A 26128-nucleotide genomic window follows, 5' to 3' on the forward strand; every position below is an offset into this window, starting at 1 on the left:
CCGCACCTCGTCCTTCTTTCCACAAGATCAGCTGTTCGAGTGGAGGGGAAGAAAAACTGGATCCACTGGATCCACTGCAAACGGATCCCTCTGCCTCTGCCGTATGACCAGTGGGTCCAGAAGGGTGTCGCCGACTCAGAGACTGAAACTGTGCCACGTTTTCTGCCTTTCAGTGATGCACGTGTAAAAGGAACACTTACTGAACAAGAGAGTGATGACATTTTGCAACCAGCTGTATCACCGTCAATTCGATTGGACACTACAGAACCTGAACTCCTTTTCAAAGACCAAACAGTACCTGGGAAAAAGCGCTATAATTTGAGGCCGAGACCTATGGACAAATAACATTCTTTTTTATCCTGCTATTTTTGAAAGTGCAGCTCTCCCATCTGAGAAACTTGCTTATTTTTTGTTTTTCGAACCACCATCCGGGTTCCGCTGCTAGGGCCGCGATTGCCCAAAGTCTTTCGGGTGCAGCTGACGACGTTAGGTCGGCAGTTCTGGTTGGTCTAAGGGAGTTGCCCTGGACTGACAGATTGTAAGCAGGGGAAAACCCAATCAACCCTTGTAGGCTTGGGCACTGTATAGTTAAGGTCAAGGTGTGCTACAAGGGATTTTATTTAAACAGATATTTAACTTAGTCGTGAGTTGTACTAAAGTAACACACTCAAAAGAAACCACAGGATATCAAGTTTGATTCTGTATTTGAAATAGATCAATGGAAGGGTAAACCAATAGAACACACAGAGATGAAAGTTTCAAAGAATATATATTTACTCAAATAATCAGGAAGACAGAAATATGAAATGAATCAAGCAATAGTTATGAACAGAGGTAGACAATAGTTTCACTGCAATTCATAACAGAAAATGAGTTGATGTTTTTCTGTTATGAATTGCAGTGAAACTATTGTCTACCTCTGTTCATAACTATTGCTTGATTTATTTCATATTTCTGTCTTCCTGATTATTTGAGTAAATATATATTCTTTGAAACTTTCATCTCTGTGTGTTCTATTGGTTTACCCTTCCATTGATCTATTTCAAATACAGAATCAAACTTGATATCCTGTGGTTTCTTTTGAGTGTGTTACTTTAGTACAACTCACGACTAAGTTAAATATCTGTTTAAATAAAATCCCTTGTAGCACACCTTGACCTTAACTGGACTGACAGAAGCATTCCTTAGCAGAAACAACCTCCCATTGCGGGCAGCACTTTAGAGAGGATGGAGTTTTCCGAGATGGAGAGACCTGCCAAAAGAGTGAACTTTAAAACCAGGATCTTTAAAATAATGACAAAGAAAAGCTTTTTGATATTGTGCATTTTTATGTTATTCAGTGTGATGATATTTTTAATAAGGTATGTTTTATTCTCCTTTCAAGTAACATTTGCACCCACTACATCGCCTATACATCCTCCTTCCACTGTTTCCTCACATTCTTTTCAACCCCTTCCTGAACACGAATCAACTAGGAGATTAGAGTTTATTAATAACTCCTTTGTTCAGCTTTTGCATCAACACCAACTTGTAATGAACATGACTAACTGTTGGGTGTGTGGTCTTATGCCTCACACCACGGATAAAGATATCCCTTATCTGGTCCTGCCTTTCAGCCACAATGGTTCTGTGTGGGCATACAGAACGATGTTCATCTATGCTCGTGAAGTCCACCCCCTACGTTCTGTAAAAGACAATCCTAAGAATAGTGCTCTAGTTAAGGGTATAGTTGACATGATTAAGGAAGATATTTCTAATGAAACTACCCCCGAAGATGAGACACTTGCCTATATAGGATGGAACGTGACCGGATATGGAGCTACTCTGAGTAAGAAACAGCAAGCTAAGAGATCTTCCCCGATTTGGATTGTACCCCATCAGGGTCACCTGTGTCTGCAAGGTACTGGCAAGAATCCCAGAGCTCAGTTAGTGAAGAGTGTCTGTACTGAAACGTATGTTTTTGGGTCCCAGACTTCCCCTGCGTTTTTAGCAGCTAAGGGTACATATTTCATCTGCCATGATAGAGCCTATACATGGTTGCCCCCTGACTTTTCGGGCTCATGTTTCGTTTCGTTCCTGTTGCCTCCCACCTACACAGCAGCGGCAGATTACCACAATACAAGGATAGTTAGAGGTGTCTTGAGTAAAGAAGACACTGCAGGACAAGAATTTGGGGACTTCGCAAAGGGTTTTCTGCCGTTCTGGGGACGCATGGTTACAGCAGGAACATAAGGCAATTGACAAGGGTGGTTGAGTCCACCGTAATTGAAACTGCTGGTGCCCTTAGTAACTTGACTGCTGAGCTCCAGTCGGATCGTCTTATAACTCTTCAGAACAGGGTCGCATTAGATGTCATACTTGCAGACCGAGGTGGGGTATGTAGATTGATCCAATCGAGTTGCTGTGTTTTCATTCCAGATAACGCTCCAACAGTGTACCAGGCCATCTCCAAACTGCATAAGATATCCGAATCTATTCATGTGGCTAAAGGAGATTGGTCATTAATGGGGTGGTTCTGGGAACTGATATCCGGCTGGGGATGGAAAATTCTGATGGTCATTGGGATGGTCTTAGCCATTCTTTTCCTGTTCTGTCTGTGCATGCAGTGTGCTCCTGCAATATGTGGCCTCTGTGCTACATCATGTGCAAGGAAACCTGTATCAAGAGACGAGCTAAGTACTAGGATGATGTTACAGCAGCATCTCAATGACTTTAGGAATATAGACCTGGACTCAGATTAGCATGAGATTAGGTTAAATTGCCTATGTAAGGGCAAAAGGAGGGTTTGTGGTTCTGAAAATTCTGGACTCGAGAATAAAACTTCGTCATAACATGACGAATTTGGTATCAAAAGACCGAGAATGGCTAGTACGCTATGTACAAGCATTTTCGTCGTATTTGAGTGACGATTTCACCTCGAAATGGTCATTTGCGTCCTGAACCCTTGGCTTCCATTTTGTGTACGGCAGCCATTTTGTGGGTTGCCCTCACATAGGCAGACAAATTAAACCAAATTCGATTCCAAAGGACACATACACCTTAATTGACTTTCCTGTGACCTGGGCAAGTTGGAACCATTGCCCCAGGCCGAACCTGTTTGGTCAGTTCCTCTCCCAGTGGCCGAAGGAGATAGCATCAAGGCACAACAGGCCATAAACCCTTTTCATCGCACACACACCCTGCCGAATCTTGCTCACACCTGTCCCTGCTCTTTTCTCTCTCACTTGCTTTATGATGGGGAGGTGCCCGTTTTTATTGGGGGTCCACCGATATCTGATGGAAATATTGGGCCTTGCCGGGTAATTTGTTATGGGATGGACAAACTGAAATGTGGGCTTGTCATCATGACTCTGCTTTTCCTTTGTAGTGGAAACATTCGAATGGTATACTAAAATGTTAGGAATGTTTGCCTAAAGCACAATATTTCGTATAAAAAGAGAAGCCTGACTTTGTAAATTGGAGCAGTCTCCTGAGAATATACATCCCGTGTTGTTGTACTGTAACAGTATTTACATGTTAGTCTTCTGTCAATCATAATTATTTTACCATTATGCAATCTTTTGAACTCTGATACCGACCCCACGATTGTGCTTTCAAATTGCATCATAATCATACCACACATCCAGTTCGTTACACACACATTGTGGCAATTTACCTAGAGTCAAGACACTGAGGACAGATCTACCCGCTATCTAGCACATCGAATAACATTTAGCACATTCAGAACATAAGCGAAATACAGTCTAATAAGAAGTGGGTACTCGACATTCCAAGATGGCGGCACTAGTTTTTACTAGTTTTTGTTTTGTTTTTCTCAACACCATAGTTACTTTTGAGTAAAACTTAGCACTTCCTTTTTTTGGATAGGTCGTGATAGTCACCAGAAGAATAACGTGAGTAGGACGCACTGCTCGACTAACAATGAAGAGCGGCTGTTTTTAGACAACTGTTAATCTAAATACGCTTGGATTACAGCATTTAAATAAGTGTTCATCGGACACTGCAAAATGGCGGGGCTAGTTTTTTGATACGTTAAACAGTCACATAGACGAAAAGTGCATCGTCTATGTTTACTAAACGAGAGGGCAAAACACAAACGCGAGCATGGCGCCAGCATAACGTTTATCCAACAAAGCGGATTAACCGAGGGCGACTTCTTTTGAGCGATAACGGAGCAGAATACAGGTATGTCTCTAATTTTAGAGCTACCCTAATTAGAGTCGGCAGATGGGTACGACATAACATTCATGTTGTTATGCGTTTGTCAACAGGTCGACAGATAACAACAGAGCAGGTACGCTTCCTTAAAAATATTACAACACGGACACGTGTATAATGTGTTACGAATTTTAAGCGTTCTTTCATGCCTCCGCAGGTTTTTCACATAAAGAAGATCAGGTAGGAAATCCTAACATTTGCACACAGCGATATTTCCTTATATTCAATTGACAGTTGAATCAACTCAAGGGATTTTCTCATGTATTTTTCCTTACAGCCTCATGAGCTTCAGGCAATACTCAATAATAGGTAAGCCCAGAGTATTGAGTAGCACTTAAATTAATTATCTGCGCACATATCTTTAAATTAACACGTAGTACCGTGGTTATTTTGCAGCTGACACACCATAAAACATATTATTAACAAGGTATGAGACATCATTATTTATTTTGTTACCTCCCTGACATCCATAAAAGATAGAATATTGACACAATCTATGTCCATTTACTTTCCAGATCAGCCCCTGATGAAGGTACCAGTGGGTACCGAAATGCATTGGGCAAGGAGTGAAAGCATCTGATTTTTGACAAATTGTTACAATATCAGTATAATGCTATTGAATAATGTATTGCGATTACATGAAGTTGGAAAATGTAAACTGATTATATGACTAATGTTATGTTGAAGAAATCAAGGAAACAGATTATGAAAATAAATAATCAACGAATAATTGTGAAAATTGTGTAAAAGGTTAAACACTTAAGGTGTGGGATTAACACCAAGTGCACAGTGCGCAACTGGATGAGTCTGTTACTCATCATAACTAAACAAATACTAAAATGTTAGGAATGTTTGCCTAAAGCACAATATTTCGTATAAAAAGAGAAGCCTGACTTTGTAAATTGGAGCAGTCTCCTGAGAATATACATCCCGTGTTGTTGTACTTCTAGGACCTGTTACTTGGTTGCAGCCAATAAAATCGATCCTTGACTTCACCTAGAAGACTCTGAGTTTCTGTGGTCTGAATCAGGAAAGTACTCGAGGTCTTTGGGTGTACCCTGACACCACTGGGTTACCGGTCCGGTACCGGTTCTGAAAAACCCAGTACCTCGCCAGATAGAAGAGCCCAGCTCAGCCCCAGGGGACCCCGGATAGAAGAGCCCAGCTCAGCCCCAGAGGCCCCCGGATAGAAGAGCCCAGCTCAGCCCCAGAGGCCCCCGATTAGAAGAGCCCAGCTCAGCCCCAGGGGGCCCCGGATAGAAGAGCCCAGCTCAGCCCGGCCCCCTGGATAGAAGAGCCTAGCTCAGCACCCTAGGGCCCCAGATAGAAGAGCCCAGCTCAGCCCCAAGGGCCCCCGGATAGAAGAGAACAGCTTAGCCCCAGGAGTCCCCGGATAGAAGAGCCCAGCTCAGCCCCAGGGGCCCCGGATAGAAGAGCCCACCTCAGCCCCAGGGGCCCAGATAGAAGAGCCCCGCTCAGCCCCCAGATAGAAGAGCCCAGCTGTGCCCCAGGGGCCCTGGATAAAAAAGCCCAGCTCAGCCCCAGAGGCCCCAGATGGAAGAGCCCAGCTCAGCCACAGGGGCCCCAGATGGAAGAGCCCAGTTCAGCCCCATGGCCCCCAGATAGAGGACCCCAGCTCAGCCCCAGGGGCCCTGGATAGAAGAGCCTAGCTTAGCCCCAGGACTCCCCAGGTAGAAGAGCCCCGCTCAGCCCCAGGGGCCCCGGATAGAAGAGCCCAGCTCAGCCACAGGGGCCCCGGATAGAAGAGCCCAGCTCAGCCCTAGGGGCCCGGATAGAAGAGCCCCACTCAGCCCCCGGATAGAAGAGCCCAGCTGTGCCCCAGGGGCCCCCCGATAAAAGAGCCCAGCTCAGCCCCAGAGGCCCAAGATAGAATATCCCAGCTCAGCCACAGGGGCCCCGCATAGAAGAGCCCAGTTCAGCCCCGTGGACCCCAGATAGAAGAGCCCAGCTCAGCCCCAGGGGCCCTGGATAGAAGAGCCAGCTCAGCCCCAGCGGCCACCGGATAAAAGAGCCCAGCTCAGCCCCAGGGGCCCCCGGACCGAAGAGCCCAGCTCAGCCCCAGGGGCCCCCAGATAGAAGCGCCCAGCTCAGCCCCAGGGGCCCCGGGATAGAAGAGCCCAGCTCAGCCACAGGGGCCCCCGGATAGAAGAGCCCATCTCAGCCACAGGGCCCCCCGATAGAAGAGCCCAGCTTAGTCCTGTGGCCCCGGATAGAAGAGCCCAGCTCAGCCCCCGGGGCCCCAGATAGAAGAGTATAGCTCAGCCCCAGGGACCCCCTGATAGAAGAGCCCAGCTCAGCCCCAGGGGCACCCGGATAGAAGAGCCCAGCTCAGCACCAGGAGCCCCCGGATAGAAGAGCCCAACTCAGCCCCAGGGGCCTCTGGATAGAAAAGCCCAGCTCAGCCGCAGAGGCCCCCAGATAGAAGAGCCCAGCTCAGCCCCAGGGGCCCCAGATGGAAGAGCCAAGCTCAGCCCCAGGGGCCCATAGTGAAGAGCCCAGCTCAGAAGCCCTGGGATAGAAGAGCCCATCTCAGCCCCAGGGGCCCCTGGATAGAAGAGCCCAGCTCAGCCGCAGGGGCCCCAGATGGAAGAGCAAAGCTCAGCCCCAGGGGCCCCTGGATAGAGGAGCCCAGCTCAGCCACAGAGGCCTCCGGATAGAAGGCCCCAGGTCAGTCCAGGGGTTCCCAGATAGAGGAGCCCAGCTCAGCCCCCAGGGGCCCCGGATAGAAGCACCCAGCTCAGCCCCAGGGGCCCCGGATAGAAGAGCCCAGCTCAGCCCCAGGGGCCGCCGGATAGAAGAGCATAGCTCAGCCCCAGGGACTCCCGGATAGAAGAGCCCAGCTCAGCCCCAGGGCCCCCAGATAGAAGAGCCCAGCCCAGCCACAGGGGCTCCCTTAGAAGGGCCCAGCTCAGCCCCAGGGGCCCCGGAAAGAAGAGCCCAGCTCAGCTCGGCTCCTGCAGAGATTCCCTCCAGGATTATTCAGTCTATTTCTACAAACACAGCAGAAGGTGCTGACAATCTCCTACCTGAGCAGAGACTTGTGTAGACATGTCCAGGCTCTCTCCTCCCCCTGGGTCTGAGGGTGGGAGGTGCAGATCTGGGGTCTGAGGGGGGGTCTGCAGATGGAGGTAACTGCACAGAGAGACAATGGTTCCTTCCTCCTCTGCTGCAGGCTGCAAACACCAGGAGAGGCCGGAAGTGATGTCACCACAGCTGCTGGTGCTGTCTCTGCCGCCGCTGACCCGGAAGAGGAAACCCTTATCCCTTTCATCCAATGTGCAGCTCAGTGAGTTTCAGCAGCAGGCGAGGAGCGCCCTCTGTTGGCTGCTGACGGAACCGCCACCTCCAGTCTTTAGGAGTGAATTAGAAATTGCCTGAATTTTATTAATATGTAAGAAACTGCTAGAATTAAATTGGACAATGTTTTATATTTTTCCTGTTTCTGAGGGTAATATTTTATATTTGGTAGGACTGTGTGTATTCAAACAACTTTCCGACTCCGCACCAAATTAAGTTTTACATTTGTCTCCTTTGTTTACCCGCTCACTCCCTTCAAAGGTTAACTTATAAAATAAACAAACAAGTAGATTACAGTCTCAATAACTTCATAAGACAGAACAATCAGGTTTGACTGTCACAGATTTCTCCCTCAGTGGATGGTGTCATGACAATGAGTGAACAGTCCACAGATTCCTCACAGTGAAGCAAGATGCACCACAGTGCAAAGATCCCTTGTAGTGCAGCAAGATGCACCACAGTGCACAGATCCCTCACTGTGCAGCAAGATGCAACACAGTGCACAGATCCCTCACAGTGCAGCAAGATGCACCACAGTGCACAGATCCCTCACAGTGCACCAAGATGCACCACAGTGCACAGATCCCTCACAGTTCAGCAAGATGCACCACAGTGCACAGATCCCTCACAGTGCAGCAAGATGCACCACAGTGCACAGATCCCTCACAGTGCAGCAAGATGCACCACAGTGCACAGATCCCTCACAGTTCAGCAAGATGCACCACAGTGCACAGATCCCTCACAGTGCAGCAAGATGCACCACAGTGCACAGATCCCTCACAGTTCAGCAAGATGCACCACAGTGCACAGATCCCTCACAGTGCAGCACAATGCAACACAGTGCACAGATCCCACACAGTGCAGCAAGATGCACCACAGTGCACAGATCCCTCAGAGTGCAGCAAGATGCACAACAGTGCACAGATCCCTCACAGTACAGCACAATGCAACATAGTGCACAGATCCCTCACAGTGCAGCACGATGCACAACAGTGCACAGATCCCTCACAGTGCAGCAAGATGCACCACAGTGCACAGATCCCACACAGTGCAGCAAGATGCACCACAGTGCACAGATCCCTCAGAGTGCAGCAAGATGCACCACAGTGCACAGATCCCTTGCAGTGCAGCAAGATGAACCACAGTGCACAGATCCCTCACAATGCAGTAAGATGCACCACAGTGCACAGATCCCTCACAGAGCAGTAAGATGCACCACAGTTCACAGATCCCTCACAGTGCAGTAAGATGCACCACAGTGCACAGATCCCTCACAGTGCAGCACAATGCAACACAGTGCAAAGATCCCTCACAGTGCAGCACGATGCACAACAGTGCACAGATCCCTCACAGTGCAGCAAGATGCACCACAGAGCACAGATCCCACACAGTGCAGCAAGATGCACCAGAGTGCACAGATCCCTCACAGTTCAGCACGATGCACCACAGTGTACAAATCCCTCACAGTGCAGCAAGATGCACCACAGTGCACAGATCCCTCACAAAGCAGCAAGATGCGCCACAGTGCACAGATCCCTCAGAGTGCAGCAAGATGCGCCACAGTGCACAGATCCCTCACAGTGCAGTAAGGATGCACCGCAGTGCACAGATCCCTCACAGTGCAGCAAGATGCACCACAGTGCACAGATCCCTCACAGTGCAGCAAGATGCACCACAGTGCACAGATCCCTCACAGTTCATCAAGATGCGCCACAGTGCACAGATCCCTCACAGTGCAGCAAGATGCACCACAGTGCACAGATCCCTCACAGTGCAGCAAGATCCACCACAGTGCACAGATCCCTCAGAGTGCAGCAAGATATACCACAGTGCACAGATCCCTCACAGTGCAGCAAGATGCAGTGCATTGCACAGATTTCCCACAGTGCAGCAAGATGCACCACAGTGCACAGATCCCTCAAAGTGCAGTAAGAATGCACCGCAGTGCACATATTCCTAACAGTGCATTAAGATGCAGCGCACAGACCTCTAATAGTGCAATAAGATGCAGTGCACAGATCCCCTCTTTAACCCACATGATTCCCACAAACACCCCCAGGGCCAGAAGGAAAACCCCCCAGGGCCCCCGGATAGAAGAGCCCAGCTCAGCTAGTTCTTCTATCCAGGAGCCCCTGGATAGAAGAACCCAGCTCAGCCCCAGGGGTCCCCGGATAGAAGAGCCCAGCTCAGCACCAGGGGCCCTGGATAGAAGAGCCCAGCTCAGCCCCCCCCTGGGGCCGGTGGATAGAAGAGCCCAGCTCAGCCCCAGGGGCCCCCGGATAGAAGAGCCCTGCTCAGCCCCAGGATCCCCGGATAGAAGAGCCCAGCTCAGCCCCAGGCCCCCTGGATAGAAGAGCCCAGCTCAGCGCCAGGGGCCCTGGATAGAAGAGCCCAGCTCCGCCCCAGGGGCCCCAAGATAGAAGAGCCCAGCACAGCCCCCAGGGCCCCCGGATAGAAGAGCCCAGCTCAGCCACAGGGGCCCCTGGATAGAGGAGCCCAGCTCAAGCCCAGGGGCCCCGGATTGAAGAGCCCAGCTCAGCCCCAGGGGCCCCCAGATAGAAGAGCCCAGCTCAGGCCCAGAGGCCCCCGGATAGAAGAGCCCAGCTCAGCCCCTATGGCCGCCGGATAGAAGAGCCCAGCTCAGCCCCAGAGGGCCCCCGGATAGAAGAGCCCAGCTCAGCTCCAGGGGCCCCTGGAAAGAGCCCCGCTCACCTCCAGGGGCCCTGGGTAGAAGAGCACAGCTCAGATCCAGGGGCCCTGGATAGAAGAGCCAAGCTCAGCCCCAGGGGCCCCCAGATAGATGAGCCCAGCTCAGCTCCAGGGGCCCCTGGATAGAGGAGCCCCACTTAGCCCCAGAGGCCCCGGATAGAAGAGCACAGCTCAGCCCCAGGGGCCACTCGATAGAGGAGCCCAGCTCCAGGAGCCCCCGGATAGAAGAGCCCAGCTCAGCCCGAGGGGCCCCTGGATAGAGGAGCCCAGCTCAGCCCCAGGGGCCCCGGATAGAAGAGCCCAGCTCAGCCCCAGGGCCCCCCGGATAGAAGAGCATAGCACAGCCCCAGGGGCCTCTGATAGAAGAGCCCAGCACCCCAGAAGCCCCCGGATAGAAGAGCCCAGCTCAGCCCCTAGGGCCTCAGGAAATAAGAGCCCCGCTCAGCCCCAGGGGCCCCCCGATAGAAGAGCCCAGCTCAGACCCAGGGGACGCAGATAGAAGGGCCCAGCTCAGCCCCAGGGGCCCCCAGATAGTAGAGCCCAGCTCAGTCCCATGGGCCCCTGGATAGAAGAGTATAGCTCAGCCCCAGGGGCCCCCGGATAGAAGAGCCCAGTTCAGCCCCAAGGGCCCCCGGATAGAAGAGTATAGCTCAGCCCCACAGGCCCCCGGATAGAAGAGCCCAGAGGTCCTGGATAGAAGAGCCCAGCTCAGCACCGGATAGAAGATTCCAGCCCTCCCCAGTGGCCCCCGGAGAGAATAGACCAGCTCAGCCCCAGGGGCCCTGGATAGAAGAGCCCAGCACAGCCCCCCTGGGACCCACGGATAGAAGAGCCCAGCTCAGCGCCACGGGCCCCTGGATAGAAGAGCCCAGCTCAGCCCAAGGGGCCCCAGATAGAAGAGCCCAGCTCAGCCCCAGGATAAAAGAGCCCAGCTCGGCCCCCAAGGGGCCCCCGGATAGCAGAGCCCAGCTCAGCCCCAGGGGCTCCTGGATAGAGGAGCCCAGCTCTGCCACAGGGGCCGCTGTATAGAGGAGCCCAGCTCAGCCCAAGGGCCCGAGGATAGAAGAGCCCAGCTCAGCCTCAGGGCCCCCGGATAGAAGAGCCCAGCACAGCCCCCAGGGCCCCCGGATAGAAGAGCCCAGCTCAGCCCCAGGGGCCCCGGATAGAAGAGCCCTGCTCAGCCCCAGGACCCCCGGATAGAAGAGTCCAGCTCAGCCCAGGGTCCCCGGATAGAAGAGCCCAGCTCAGCTCAAGGGCCTGCGGATAGAAGAGCCCAGCTCAGCCCCAGGGGCATCGGATAGAAGAGCCCAGCTCAGCCCCAGGGGCATCGGATAGAAGAGCCCAGCTCAGCCCCGGGATAAAAGAGCCCAGCTCAGCCCCAGGGTCCCCGGATAGAGGAGCCCAGCTCTGCCACAGGGGCCGCTGTATAGAGGAGCCCAGCTCAGCCCAAGGGCCCATGGATAGAAGAGCCCAGCTCAGCCTCAGGGCCCCCGGATAGAAGAGCTCAGCACAGCCCCCAGGGCCCCCGGATAGAAGAGCCCAGCTCAGCCCCAGGGGCCCCGGATAGAAGAGCCCTGCTCAGCCCCAGGACCCCCGGATAGAAGAGTCCAGCTCAGCCCAGGGTCCCCGGATAGAAGAGCCCAGCTCAGCCCAAGGGCCCGCGGATAGAAGAGCCCAGCTCAGCCCCAGGGGCCCCGGATAGAAGAGCCCAGCTCAGCCCCAGGGCCCCCGGATAGAAGAGCCCAGCTCAGCCCCAGGGCCCATGGATGGCAGAGCCCAGCTTAGCCCCAGGAGCCCCCGGATGGAAGAGCCCAGCTCAGCCCTAGGGGCCCCCGGATAGAAAAGCCCAGCTCAGCCCCAGGGGCCCCGGATAGAAGAGTCCAGCTCAGCCCAGGGTCCCCGGATAGAAGAGCCCAGCTCAGCCCAAGGGCCCGCGGATAGAAGAGCCCAGCTCAGCCCCAGGGGCCCCGGATAGAAGAGCCCAGCTCAGCCCCAGGGCCCCTGGATAGAAGAGCCCAGCTCAGCCCCAGGGCCCATGGATGGCAGAGCCCAGCTTAGCCCCAGGAGCCCCCGGATAGAAGAGCCCAGCTCAGCCCTAGGGGCCCCCGGATAGAAGAGCCCAGCTCAGCCCCAGAGGCCCCGGATAGAAGAGCCCAGCTCAGCCCAGGAGGCACCCGGATGGAAGAGCCCTGCTCAGCCCCAGGAGCCCCGGATAGAAGAGCCCAGCTCAGCCCCAGGGGCCCCCGATAGAAGAGCCCAGCTCAGCTCGGCTCCTGCAGAGATTCCCTCCAGTATTATTCAGTCTATTTCTACAAACACAGCAGAAGGTGCTGACAATCTCCTACCTGAGCAGAGACCTGTGCAGACATGTCCAGGCTCTCTCCTCCCCCTAGGGCTGGGGGAGGGCAGGTCTGGGGTCTGGGGTGGTAAATCTGGGGTTTGAGGGGGGTCTGCAGATGAAGGTAACTGCACAGACAGACAGGGCTCCTTCTTCCTCTGCTGCAGGCTGCAAACACCAGGAGAGGCCAGAAGTGTTGTCACCGCACCTGCTGGTGCTGTCTCTGCCGCCGCTGACCCGGAAGAGGAAACCCTTCTCCCTTTCAGCCAATGTGCAGCTCAGTGGGACTCATCAGCGGGCGAGGAGCGCCCTCAGGTGGCCGCTGACGGAACCGCCGCCTCCAGTCTTTAAGAGTGAATTGGAAATAGCCTGAATTTCATTAATTATATGCAAATGTAAGAAACTGCTAGAATTACACTGGACAATGTTTTCTATTTTTCCTTTTTCTGTGGGTAATTTTTTATATTTGGTAGGACTGTCTATATTCAACAACTTTCTGACTCTGCACCAAATTAAGTTTTAAGCTCAGCCCCTAGGGCACCCGGACAGAAGAGCCCAGCTCAGCCCCCAAGGGCCCCCGGATGGGAGAGCCCAGCTTAGCCCCAGGATCCCATGGATAGAGGAGCCCATTTCCACCCCAGGGCCCCTAGATAGAAGAGCCCAGCTCAGCCACAGAGCCCACCGGATAGAAGAGCCCAGCTCAGCCCCTAGGGCCCCCGGATAGAAGAGCCCAGCTCAACCCCAAAGGGCCCCCAGATAGAAGAGCCCAGTTCATCCCTAGGGGCTCCTGGATAGAGGAGCCCAGCTCAGCCCCCGGGGGTCCCGGATAGAAGAGCACAGCTCAGCCCCAGGGGCCCCCGGATAGAAGAGCCCAGATCAGCCCCAGGGGCCCCCGGATAGGAGAGCCCCGCTCAGCCCCAGGGGCCCCTGGATAGAAGAGACCAGCTCAGCCCCAGGGGCCCCTGGATAGAAGAGCCCAGCTCAGCCCCAGGACCACCGGATAGAAGAGCCCAGCTCAGCCGCACAGGCCTCCGGATAGAAGAACCCAGCTCAGCTCCAGGGCCCCTGGATAGAAAAGCCCAACTCAGCCCCAGGGGCTCCAGATAGAAGAGCCCAGCTCAGGCCCAGGGGCCCCCGGATAGAAGAGCCCAGCTCAGCCCCAGAGGCCCCCGGATAGAAGAGCCCAACTCATCCCCGGGGGCCCCAGATAGAAGAGCCCAGCTCAGCCCCAGGGCCCCCGGATAGAAGAGCCCAGCTCAGTCCAAGGGGCCCCAGATAGAAGAGCCCAGCTCAGCCCCAGGGGCCCCGGATAGAAGAGCCCAGCTCAGCCCCAGGACCCCCGGATAGAAGAGACCAGCTCAGCCACAGGGGCCCCAGATAGAAGAGCCCAGCTCAGCCCCAGGGGCCCCAGATAGAAGGGCCCAGCTCAGCCCGGCTCCTGCAGAGATTCCATCCAGGATTATTCAGTCTATTTCTACAAACACAGCAGAAGGTGCTGACAATCTCCTACCTGAGCGGAGACCTGTGCAGACATGTCCAGGCTCTCTTCTCCTCCTGGGACTGGGGGGCAGATCAGGGCCACCGACTTTTACATCTGCTCTGCCTTTACTTCCTACAACTTTGACTACTATATCGACTACCACTCCTGGTACTTCTCCTGACACTGCCTCTGCATCTGCCTCGTCTCACCCTGCCTTCCCTCTTGTCTTTTCATTGACTTCTCCTTCTGTTCGTCAGAGAGTGGCTAGTACTGTCGCTAATTTTTTGCATCCTCTCTTTGGTGCAACGAGTGTAACTCCTGACACAGAACGCAAGCAGTTGCGTAGTCAACTGCCTGATTCTAGGGAGAAGGAAACGTTGAATTATTTGGCACATAAATGGGTTGCTGACACAGAAAGATATGATTTAAAATGTGTTATGGATGTCTTCACCCAGTGGGAAGCATCAAAGCAGAGATACGTTTTTGAGAAAATGTGTGTTTTTCTATGTGAAGATTTAGAGGAAAATTATTTAGACTCTAATCCTCCTGAGTTGAGCCATGTACGGTTTGAGTTTTCAAAAGGCGCAATTGTGGGTTCAGATGTTAAGAAAGCAGTTGCGACGTTGTTGTCGCTTAGGACTGAAGGTGTTTCTAGGTCGTTGTTTGAGTCTGATTCTTCTGGTAAGAAGAAGGTAAGACAATATCCCATGAGAGATGTTCCTCCAGTATGGAAGGAAGCAGTAGCAGCTGGTCCTGGTAATGTTCCACCACCTGTGCCAGCACATTTTCAGCGTGTATGTTCCTTGGAAGCGAGCTGAAGTTTTGGCCCTAAAGCAAACATTGCCTGATCCCCGTAAAAATCCCGCAGGGTATTACAAAGAGTTGCCACAGACTGCTGGGTCATGTATCATGAATTTAGCGGATATAGACATGTTGTTTGGGAATGTTGTTCCACAGCCTTTGTGGGGAAAGATTCGTCATGCAGATCATGATCAGGAGTTAGGTGACACATGGGCTAATATTGCTGCTGCAGATGACCGACAAGTTGGTGGTGCTAAGCCTGAGCCTTTAGTAGCAGACCTCCCTGGTAGGATTATTAATTACATGAAAACTATAATGCCTGCCATGCGAGTAAATTGGGATAAATTGTCTGCGTGTAAGCAGAAGAAAGATGAAACGGTGTCAGATTTCTTCACCAGGTTTGAAGAAACGTTTGTCGACCACAGTGGTCAAGATATGAGCACAGAAGGTGGTCAGCGACTGTTCGTCGATAAATTTGTGCACAATCTGCTTCCAGAGTTGTGTAAGAAGTTAAAAGATTCAGAGAGTTCTTGGGCAGTTTCCTCTTCAGCACCGATATTGGCTACTGCACAGTACTACGAAAATCGAGACAAAGACGAGAAAGATAGAGCAGAAAAGAAAACTAAAGAGTTGAAAACGAAGGTTTTGTTACAGCAAGCATATCCGCCACGTGGTGGACAAAATAGTGGTGCTCAGAGTAACTATCAGAATAATTATCAGCAGCCTCAACAGTATCAGAGGAACTCGCAAAGAGTCGAGTATACTCAACCACGTGTCCCTGTAGGCCCCAATCAATGTTCATATTGTAAGGAAGATGGTCATTTCAAGTATAGTTGCCTTATCTTGTTACAGCGCGCAAATGGTGTTTCTGGCTCAAGAGGTCGAGGTGTTCAACAAGCACATAGAGGTAGAGGGCGTGGAAATTTCCCCCAGAACACACAGTCTCTTCCACCTCAAAATTCGATGAATAGGTTCAATCAGCAGAATAACGCATCTGGTAGGACAGCTCAGTACTATGCTGATGATTACTATGCAGAAGATGAGCATATGGAGGGTAATGATTGCTAGGACAGCCATAGACAAAGAGAGGGAGTTGTTTCAGTTCCAGTAGATCAGAGTGGACCATAGGTTGAGGTGATTACATCAGGTGTGTCAGAGCCTTTTCTGTTGGATACTGGTGCTACAAAGAGTTCTATTATGCACTCCAAACTCCCTGGCGCACCTTTGTCTGGCAAAACGAATGTATCAGTAGGTTTTTCTGGCGCCCCGGTTAGAAATCCGATTTCTGACCCTTTGTCTCTTTCAGTTGGTCCTTGTGAATTCGAAGCACCCCTTATTCTGACAACAGGTTGTGGTGAAAACTTGACGGGATTGGATCTGTTAAAAAGATTGTATGCGACTTTGTACTGTTCTCCTTCAGGAGCACAACTTACTTTAGGTAAGAAAGTGGTTTCTCCAATGTATTTGTCAAGGGATAAACTTCCAACAGAATTGTCGTTTCTTCCTGATATTCTTTGGGCTACTGGTCCTAATGATGTGGGTCTTTTAGAAATACCACCATAGATTGTAACATTGAAAGCTAATGTTAAAATGCCACGAATTCCCCAATACAAAATCTCTAGTGAAGGTGAAAAAGCTTGGCTAGCGATCGTTTACGATCTGATTGAAAAAGATGTGATTGAAGAAACAAGAGGCAACGTTTGCAATAGTCCTGTTCTGCCTGTTTTAAAACGAACTGATCCCTCTCAGCCACCTGTGTACAGATTTGTGATTGATCTTAGAGAGGTGAATAAAATAGTTGTGCCACAATTTCGAGTTGTCCCCGACATTACTGCCCTATTGACTATGATTCCAGCTTCTGCAACCTGGTTTTCGGTGATTGACTTGAAGAATGCTTTCTTCAGCATCCCGATTGCTGAGGAGAGCAGGGACATTTTTGGCTTCAGTTTAGGAGGACGCAGCTTCCGCTTTAAACGCGCTCCCCAGGGCTACTGTGAAAGTCCATCAATATATAGTCAAGCTCTAAAGACACAGCTTGACACAATTGTTTTACCTGATGGTGCTACTCTTGTACAGTACGCTGATGATTTGCTTGTCGCTGCAGATACTGAGGAAATCTGTAAAGAAGCCACGTTTTCATTGTTGCGTCATCTGTGTGATTTGCATCACAAGGTGTCACTTTCCAAATTGCAATATTGTCGACAAGAAGTGACCTACTTAGGTCATCTCTTATCGAAGGAGGGAAGGAAACTGACCCCAGAGAGAATTCAGGCAATAGCGAAATTGAGTGTGCCAAGAACACAGAGAGAAGTGCGTGCTTTCTTGGGCATTACATCATATTGCAGGCAATTAATACCAAATTTTTCGTTATTAGCCAAACCTTTGGTGGCATTAACGTGTAAAGATACACCCAATCCCGTTCCTTGGTCTGAAGAGTGTCAGAAAAGTTTTTCTGAATTGCGCACAGCATTATGTTCGGCTCCTGTGTTAGGTACCCCCAACTACAGTAAGCCCTTTACATTGTATGTCCATGAGAAAGAAGGTTGCGCATTGTCCGTGTTGACACAGTTGTTTGGAGACAAGCAGCGTCCATGTGCATATTTTTCGTCGACTTTGGATCCGGTAGCTAAAGCATTGCCAAGTTGTTTAAGAGCCACAGCGGCAGCAGCTGTTTCTATTCGACAGTCTGCTGGTCTAGTAATGGATAATACGCTAGTTGTGATGGTCCCACATGCAGTAGACACGTTGTTGAACAGAACCAAGACACAGCACTTAACTAGTGCTCGATTGTCAGGTTACGAATTAACATTGTTAGCAAGTCATGTGCACATAAAAAGATGTAACACGTTAAACCCAGCTACGTTGTTACCAATTGTAGAGGAATTAGATGCTTCAGAACAGCATGATTGTTTTCTTAGAACAGAAGAAGAAACAAAAGGGAGAATAGACCTCCAGGACACTCCTCTTGCTGAATGTGATGGTATCTTATGGGTGGATGGTTCATGCTTCAAGCTTCCGAATGGTGACACGACTGCAGCATATGCTGTCACGACTTTGCGTACAATTGTTGAAGCTGCACGTATTCCACATAATTCAGCTCAAGCAGCAGAATTGATTGCACTCACGAGAGCATGTGTGTTGTCAAAAGGAATGAAAGTGACCATCTACACCGATAGTCAGTATGCGTTTGATGTGGCTCACAGTTTTGGACGATTGTGGAAAGAACGTGGGTTCCTGACTTCGCATGGAGCTAAGATTCAGCATGGTCAGTTGGTGAATGAGCTTCTTGAATCACTGACCTTGCCTCTGCAAGTGGTGATTGTGAAATGTAGTGCTCACAAGAAGGTGACTGATGATGTTGGTCGTGGAAATGCATTTGCTGACGAAATCGCGAAAGAAACTGCAAGGAATGTGATGAGCCGAATGTATGTTGCAGGCCCTGCAAGATGGGTTGGTGATGTTGGAATGTGTGAAGACACGATAGAGAGTGTGAAATCTATTCAAGCTGAGGCTACAGAGAAAGAGTTGAACATGTGGAGAGAAAGTACGGGTAGATTGGATGCAAATGGTTGTTGGGTTGAATTGTCAGAGCATCAGAGATGGTTGTTACCCGATGCATATGTGCTTGCAGTGGTTACAATGGCTCATGGAATGGCTCATATCAGCGTGAAAGGGATTTGCAAGTTGTTGGCTCCAGTATGGCAAAATTCAGGAATTCCCAAGTGTGCAGAGAATGTCGTCAAGAATTGCATGGTATGTCTGAAACACAATCCTGGTAGGGGAACCCCAACTCCAGCTGGTCATTTTGCACCTCCTACGTATCCGTTTGAGGTTTTGCAGCCAGATTTCATCCACATGGAGAGGTGCAACAACTTAAAATACGTACTCGTTGTTGTTTGCGCCTTCTCAAGATGGGTAGAAGCATATCCCCTAAAAGACAACACTGCCTTATCCACAGCTAAAGCCCTTGTGAAAGAGTTCTTCCCCAGATTCGGAATGCCTAGAATGGTCTGGAGTGACAATGGAAGTGAATTTGTGGGTAGTGTGATGAAGAAAGTATGTGAAGGGCTAGGCATTCAGCAAAAGTTCCACGCTGCAAATCACCCCCAATCAGCTGGACTAGTAGAATGTTACAATGGCACGCTTAAGTTAAAATTGGCCAAAATTCAAGCGAGCACAGGTCTTAAATGGCTCTACCCTTAGCACTCCTATCAATCAGAATGACTATGCATTTGCGAGTGGGACTTAGTCCATTTGAGATAGTTTTCGGCCGCCCGGCCAACATATGGGGAGTGCCAAGGCCCACAAAGTTCAGTGAAATCGAACACCCTGTTTTGCTTGATTATTTGTACGAATTGACGGCTAAATTGCGTGTTTTGCATCAACAGGTCCATGACACCCTGCCTCCGGTCTCTGAGACTCCAGGTCACGCCATCGACCCTGGATCCTGGGTTCTCGTGAAAAACTTCCAGCGAACCAAGAACGATCAGCCCAGGTGGACCGGACCGCACCTCTTCCTTCTTTCCACAAGATCAGCTGTTCGAGTGGAGGGGAAGAAAAACTGGATCCACTGGATCCACTGCAAACGGATCCCTCTGCCTCTGCCGTATGACCAGTGGGTCCAGAAGGGTGTCGCCGACTCAGAGACTGAAACTGTGCCACGTTTTCTGCCTTTCAGTGATGCACGTGTAAAAGGAACACTTACTGAACAAGAGAGTGATGAAATTTTGCAACCAGCTGTATCACCGTCAATTCGATTGGACACTACAGAACCTGAACTCCTTTTCAAAGACCAAACAGTACCTGGGAAAAAGCGCTATAATTTGAGGCCGAGACCTATGGACAAATAACATTCTTTTTTATCCTGCTATTTTTGAAAGTGCAGCTCTCCCATCTGAGAAACTTGCTTATTTTTTGTTTTTCGAACCACCATCCGGGTTCCGCTGCTAGGGCCGCGATTGCCCAAAGTCTTTCGGGTGCAGCTGACGACGTTAGGTCGGCAGTTCTGGTTGGTCTAAGGGAGTTGCCCTGGACTGACAGATTGTAAGCAGGGGAAAACCCAATCAACCCTTGTAGGCTTGGGCACTGTATAGTTAAGGTCAAGGTGTGCTACAAGGGATTTTATTTAAACAGATATTTAACTTAGTCGTGAGTTGTACTAAAGTAACACACTCAAAAGAAACCACAGGATATCAAGTTTGATTCTGTATTTGAAATAGATCAATGGAAGGGTAAACCAATAGAACACACAGAGATGAAAGTTTCAAAGAATATATATTTACTCAAATAATCAGGAAGACAGAAATATGAAATGAATCAAGCAATAGTTATGAACAGAGGTAGACAATAGTTTCACTGCAATTCATAACAGAAAATGAGTTGATGTTTTTCTGTTATGAATTGCAGTGAAACTATTGTCTACCTCTGTTCATAACTATTGCTTGATTTATTTCATATTTCTGTCTTCCTGATTATTTGAGTAAATATATATTCTTTGAAACTTTCATCTCTGTGTGTTCTATTGGTTTACCCTTCCATTGATCTATTTCAAATACAGAATCAAACTTGATATCCTGTGGTTTCTTTTGAGTGTGTTACTTTAGTACAACTCACGACTAAGTTAAATATCTGTTTAAATAAAATCCCTTGTAGCACACCTTGACCTTAACTGGACTGACAGAAGCATTCCTTAGCAGAAACAACCTCCCATTGCGGGCAGCACTTTAGAGAGGATGGAGTTTTCCGAGATGGAGAGACCTGCCAAAAGAGTGAACTTTAAAACCAGGATCTTTAAAATAATGACAAAGAAAAGCTTTTTGATATTGTGCATTTTTATGTTATTCAGTGTGATGATATTTTTAATAAGGTATGTTTTATTCTCCTTTCAAGTAACATTTGCACCCACTACATCGCCTATACATCCTCCTTCCACTGTTTCCTCACATTCTTTTCAACCCCTTCCTGAACACGAATCAACTAGGAGATTAGAGTTTATTAATAACTCCTTTGTTCAGCTTTTGCATCAACACCAACTTGTAATGAACATGACTAACTGTTGGGTGTGTGGTCTTATGCCTCACACCACGGATAAAGATATCCCTTATCTGGTCCTGCCTTTCAGCCACAATGGTTCTGTGTGGGCATACAGAACGATGTTCATCTATGCTCGTGAAGTCCACCCCCTACGTTCTGTAAAAGACAATCCTAAGAATAGTGCTCTAGTTAAGGGTATAGTTGACATGATTAAGGAAGATATTTCTAATGAAACTACCCCCGAAGATGAGACACTTGCCTATATAGGATGGAACGTGACCGGATATGGAGCTACTCTGAGTAAGAAACAGCAAGCTAAGAGATCTTCCCCGATTTGGATTGTACCCCATCAGGGTCACCTGTGTCTGCAAGGTACTGGCAAGAATCCCAGAGCTCAGTTAGTGAAGAGTGTCTGTACTGAAACGTATGTTTTTGGGTCCCAGACTTCCCCTGCGTTTTTAGCAGCTAAGGGTACATATTTCATCTGCCATGATAGAGCCTATACATGGTTGCCCCCTGACTTTTCGGGCTCATGTTTCGTTTCGTTCCTGTTGCCTCCCACCTACACAGCAGCGGCAGATTACCACAATACAAGGATAGTTAGAGGTGTCTTGAGTAAAGAAGACACTGCAGGACAAGAATTTGGGGACTTCGCAAAGGGTTTTCTGCCGTTCTGGGGACGCATGGTTACAGCAGGAACATAAGGCAATTGACAAGGGTGGTTGAGTCCACCGTAATTGAAACTGCTGGTGCCCTTAGTAACTTGACTGCTGAGCTCCAGTCGGATCGTCTTATAACTCTTCAGAACAGGGTCGCATTAGATGTCATACTTGCAGACCGAGGTGGGGTATGTAGATTGATCCAATCGAGTTGCTGTGTTTTCATTCCAGATAACGCTCCAACAGTGTACCAGGCCATCTCCAAACTGCATAAGATATCCGAATCTATTCATGTGGCTAAAGGAGATTGGTCATTAATGGGGTGGTTCTGGGAACTGATATCCGGCTGGGGATGGAAAATTCTGATGGTCATTGGGATGGTCTTAGCCATTCTTTTCCTGTTCTGTCTGTGCATGCAGTGTGCTCCTGCAATATGTGGCCTCTGTGCTACATCATGTGCAAGGAAACCTGTATCAAGAGACGAGCTAAGTACTAGGATGATGTTACAGCAGCATCTCAATGACTTTAGGAATATAGACCTGGACTCAGATTAGCATGAGATTAGGTTAAATTGCCTATGTAAGGGCAAAAGGAGGGTTTGTGGTTCTGAAAATTCTGGACTCGAGAATAAAACTTCGTCATAACATGACGAATTTGGTATCAAAAGACCGAGAATGGCTAGTACGCTATGTACAAGCATTTTCGTCGTATTTGAGTGACGATTTCACCTCGAAATGGTCATTTGCGTCCTGAACCCTTGGCTTCCATTTTGTGTACGGCAGCCATTTTGTGGGTTGCCCTCACATAGGCAGACAAATTAAACCAAATTCGATTCCAAAGGACACATACACCTTAATTGACTTTCCTGTGACCTGGGCAAGTTGGAACCATTGCCCCAGGCCGAACCTGTTTGGTCAGTTCCTCTCCCAGTGGCCGAAGGAGATAGCATCAAGGCACAACAGGCCATAAACCCTTTTCATCGCACACACACCCTGCCGAATCTTGCTCACACCTGTCCCTGCTCTTTTCTCTCTCACTTGCTTTATGATGGGGAGGTGCCCGTTTTTATTGGGGGTCCACCGATATCTGATGGAAATATTGGGCCTTGCCGGGTAATTTGTTATGGGATGGACAAACTGAAATGTGGGCTTGTCATCATGACTCTGCTTTTCCTTTGTAGTGGAAACATTCGAATGGTATACTAAAATGTTAGGAATGTTTGCCTAAAGCACAATATTTCGTATAAAAAGAGAAGCCTGACTTTGTAAATTGGAGCAGTCTCCTGAGAATATACATCCCGTGTTGTTGTACTGTAACAGTATTTACATGTTAGTCTTCTGTCAATCATAATTATTTTACCATTATGCAATCTTTTGAACTCTGATACCGACCCCACGATTGTGCTTTCAAATTGCATCATAATCATACCACACATCCAGTTCGTTACACACACATTGTGGCAATTTACCTAGAGTCAAGACACTGAGGACAGATCTACCCGCTATCTAGCACATCGAATAACATTTAGCACATTCAGAACATAAGCGAAATACAGTCTAATAAGAAGTGGGTACTCGACATTCCAAGATGGCGGCACTAGTTTTTACTAGTTTTTGTTTTGTTTTTCTCAACACCATAGTTACTTTTGAGTAAAACTTAGCACTTCCTTTTTTTGGATAGGTCGTGATAGTCACCAGAAGAATAACGTGAGTAGGACGCACTGCTCGACTAACAATGAAGAGCGGCTGTTTTTAGACAACTGTTAATCTAAATACGCTTGGATTACAGCATTTAAATAAGTGTTCATCGGACACTGCAAAATGGCGGGGCTAGTTTTTTGATACGTTAAACAGTCACATAGACGAAAAGTGCATCGTCTATGTTTACTAAACGAGAGGGCAAAACACAAACGCGAGCATGGCGCCAGCATAACGTTTATCCAACAAAGCGGATTAACCGAGGGCGACTTCTTTTGAGCGATAACGGAGCAGAATACAGGTATGTCTCTAATTTTAGAGCTACCCTAATTAGAGTCGGCAGATGGGTACGACATAACATTCATGTTGTTATGCGTTTGTCAACAGGTCGACAGATAACAACAGAGCAGGTACGCTTCCTTAAAAATATTACAACACGGACACGTGTATAATGTGTTACGAATTTTAAGCGTTCTTTCATGCCTCCGCAGGTTTTTCACATAAAGAAGATCAGGTAGGAAATCCTAACATTTGCACACAGCGATATTTCCTTATATTCAATTGACAGTTGAATCAACTCAAGGGATTTTCTCATGTATTTTTCCTTACAGCCTCATGAGCTTCAGGCAATACTCAATAATAGGTAAGCCCAGAGTATTGAGTAGCACTTAAATTAATTATCTGCGCACATATCTTTAAATTAACACGTAGTACCGTGGTTATTTTGCAGCTGACACACCATAAAACATATTATTAACAAGGTATGAGACATCATTATTTATTTTGTTACCTCCCTGACATCCATAAAAGATAGAATATTGACACAATCTATGTCCATTTACTTTCCAGATCAGCCCCTGATGAAGGTACCAGTGGGTACCGAAATGCATTGGGCAAGGAGTGAAAGCATCTGATTTTTGACAAATTGTTACAATATCAGTATAATGCTATTGAATAATGTATTGCGATTACATGAAGTTGGAAAATGTAAACTGATTATATGACTAATGTTATGTTGAAGAAATCAAGGAAACAGATTATGAAAATAAATAATCAACGAATAATTGTGAAAATTGTGTAAAAGGTTAAACACTTAAGGTGTGGGATTAACACCAAGTGCACAGTGCGCAACTGGATGAGTCTGTTACTCATCATAACTAAACAAATACTAAAATGTTAGGAATGTTTGCCTAAAGCACAATATTTCGTATAAAAAGAGAAGCCTGACTTTGTAAATTGGAGCAGTCTCCTGAGAATATACATCCCGTGTTGTTGTACTTCTAGGACCTGTTACTTGGTTGCAGCCAATAAAATCGATCCTTGACTTCACCTAGAAGACTCTGAGTTTCTGTGGTCTGAATCAGGAAAGTACTCGAGGTCTTTGGGTGTACCCTGACACCACTGGGTTACCGGTCCGGTACCGGTTCTGAAAAACCCAGTACCTCGCCAGATAGAAGAGCCCAGCTCAGCCCCAGGGGACCCCGGATAGAAGAGCCCAGCTCAGCCCCAGAGGCCCCCGGATAGAAGAGCCCAGCTCAGCCCCAGAGGCCCCCGATTAGAAGAGCCCAGCTCAGCCCCAGGGGGCCCCGGATAGAAGAGCCCAGCTCAGCCCGGCCCCCTGGATAGAAGAGCCTAGCTCAGCACCCTAGGGCCCCAGATAGAAGAGCCCAGCTCAGCCCCAAGGGCCCCCGGATAGAAGAGAACAGCTTAGCCCCAGGAGTCCCCGGATAGAAGAGCCCAGCTCAGCCCCAGGGGCCCCGGATAGAAGAGCCCACCTCAGCCCCAGGGGCCCAGATAGAAGAGCCCCGCTCAGCCCCCAGATAGAAGAGCCCAGCTGTGCCCCAGGGGCCCTGGATAAAAAAGCCCAGCTCAGCCCCAGAGGCCCCAGATGGAAGAGCCCAGCTCAGCCACAGGGGCCCCAGATGGAAGAGCCCAGTTCAGCCCCATGGCCCCCAGATAGAGGACCCCAGCTCAGCCCCAGGGGCCCTGGATAGAAGAGCCTAGCTTAGCCCCAGGACTCCCCAGGTAGAAGAGCCCCGCTCAGCCCCAGGGGCCCCGGATAGAAGAGCCCAGCTCAGCCACAGGGGCCCCGGATAGAAGAGCCCAGCTCAGCCCTAGGGGCCCGGATAGAAGAGCCCCACTCAGCCCCCGGATAGAAGAGCCCAGCTGTGCCCCAGGGGCCCCCCGATAAAAGAGCCCAGCTCAGCCCCAGAGGCCCAAGATAGAATATCCCAGCTCAGCCACAGGGGCCCCGCATAGAAGAGCCCAGTTCAGCCCCGTGGACCCCAGATAGAAGAGCCCAGCTCAGCCCCAGGGGCCCTGGATAGAAGAGCCAGCTCAGCCCCAGCGGCCACCGGATAAAAGAGCCCAGCTCAGCCCCAGGGGCCCCCGGACCGAAGAGCCCAGCTCAGCCCCAGGGGCCCCCAGATAGAAGCGCCCAGCTCAGCCCCAGGGGCCCCGGGATAGAAGAGCCCAGCTCAGCCACAGGGGCCCCCGGATAGAAGAGCCCATCTCAGCCACAGGGCCCCCCGATAGAAGAGCCCAGCTTAGTCCTGTGGCCCCGGATAGAAGAGCCCAGCTCAGCCCCCGGGGCCCCAGATAGAAGAGTATAGCTCAGCCCCAGGGACCCCCTGATAGAAGAGCCCAGCTCAGCCCCAGGGGCACCCGGATAGAAGAGCCCAGCTCAGCACCAGGAGCCCCCGGATAGAAGAGCCCAACTCAGCCCCAGGGGCCTCTGGATAGAAAAGCCCAGCTCAGCCGCAGAGGCCCCCAGATAGAAGAGCCCAGCTCAGCCCCAGGGGCCCCAGATGGAAGAGCCAAGCTCAGCCCCAGGGGCCCATAGTGAAGAGCCCAGCTCAGAAGCCCTGGGATAGAA

At 49.8% G+C, this 26128-nt stretch overlaps 1 protein-coding gene across 4 annotated transcripts in view; it reads right to left on the reverse strand.

Moving 5' to 3' along the window:
* Positions 1-26128, reverse strand: part of LOC144762503 (uncharacterized) — a 182122-nt gene that overhangs the window by 73216 nt on the left and 82778 nt on the right. Inside the window, exon 1 of one of the 4 annotated variants that reach the window (XM_078647796.1) lies at positions 7266-7420. The exons of the other annotated variants lie outside the window; for them this stretch is intronic. The gene's annotated coding sequence lies outside the window, so the exon portion shown is untranslated. Of the gene's footprint in view, positions 1-7265; positions 7421-26128 lie in introns of those variants that run through there. 4 annotated transcript variants of the gene reach the window in all.

Source organism: Lissotriton helveticus, chromosome 1_1, assembly GCF_964261635.1.
Source record: "Lissotriton helveticus chromosome 1_1, aLisHel1.1, whole genome shotgun sequence".
In the NCBI taxonomy this organism is placed as follows: domain Eukaryota; kingdom Metazoa; phylum Chordata; class Amphibia; order Caudata; family Salamandridae; genus Lissotriton; species Lissotriton helveticus.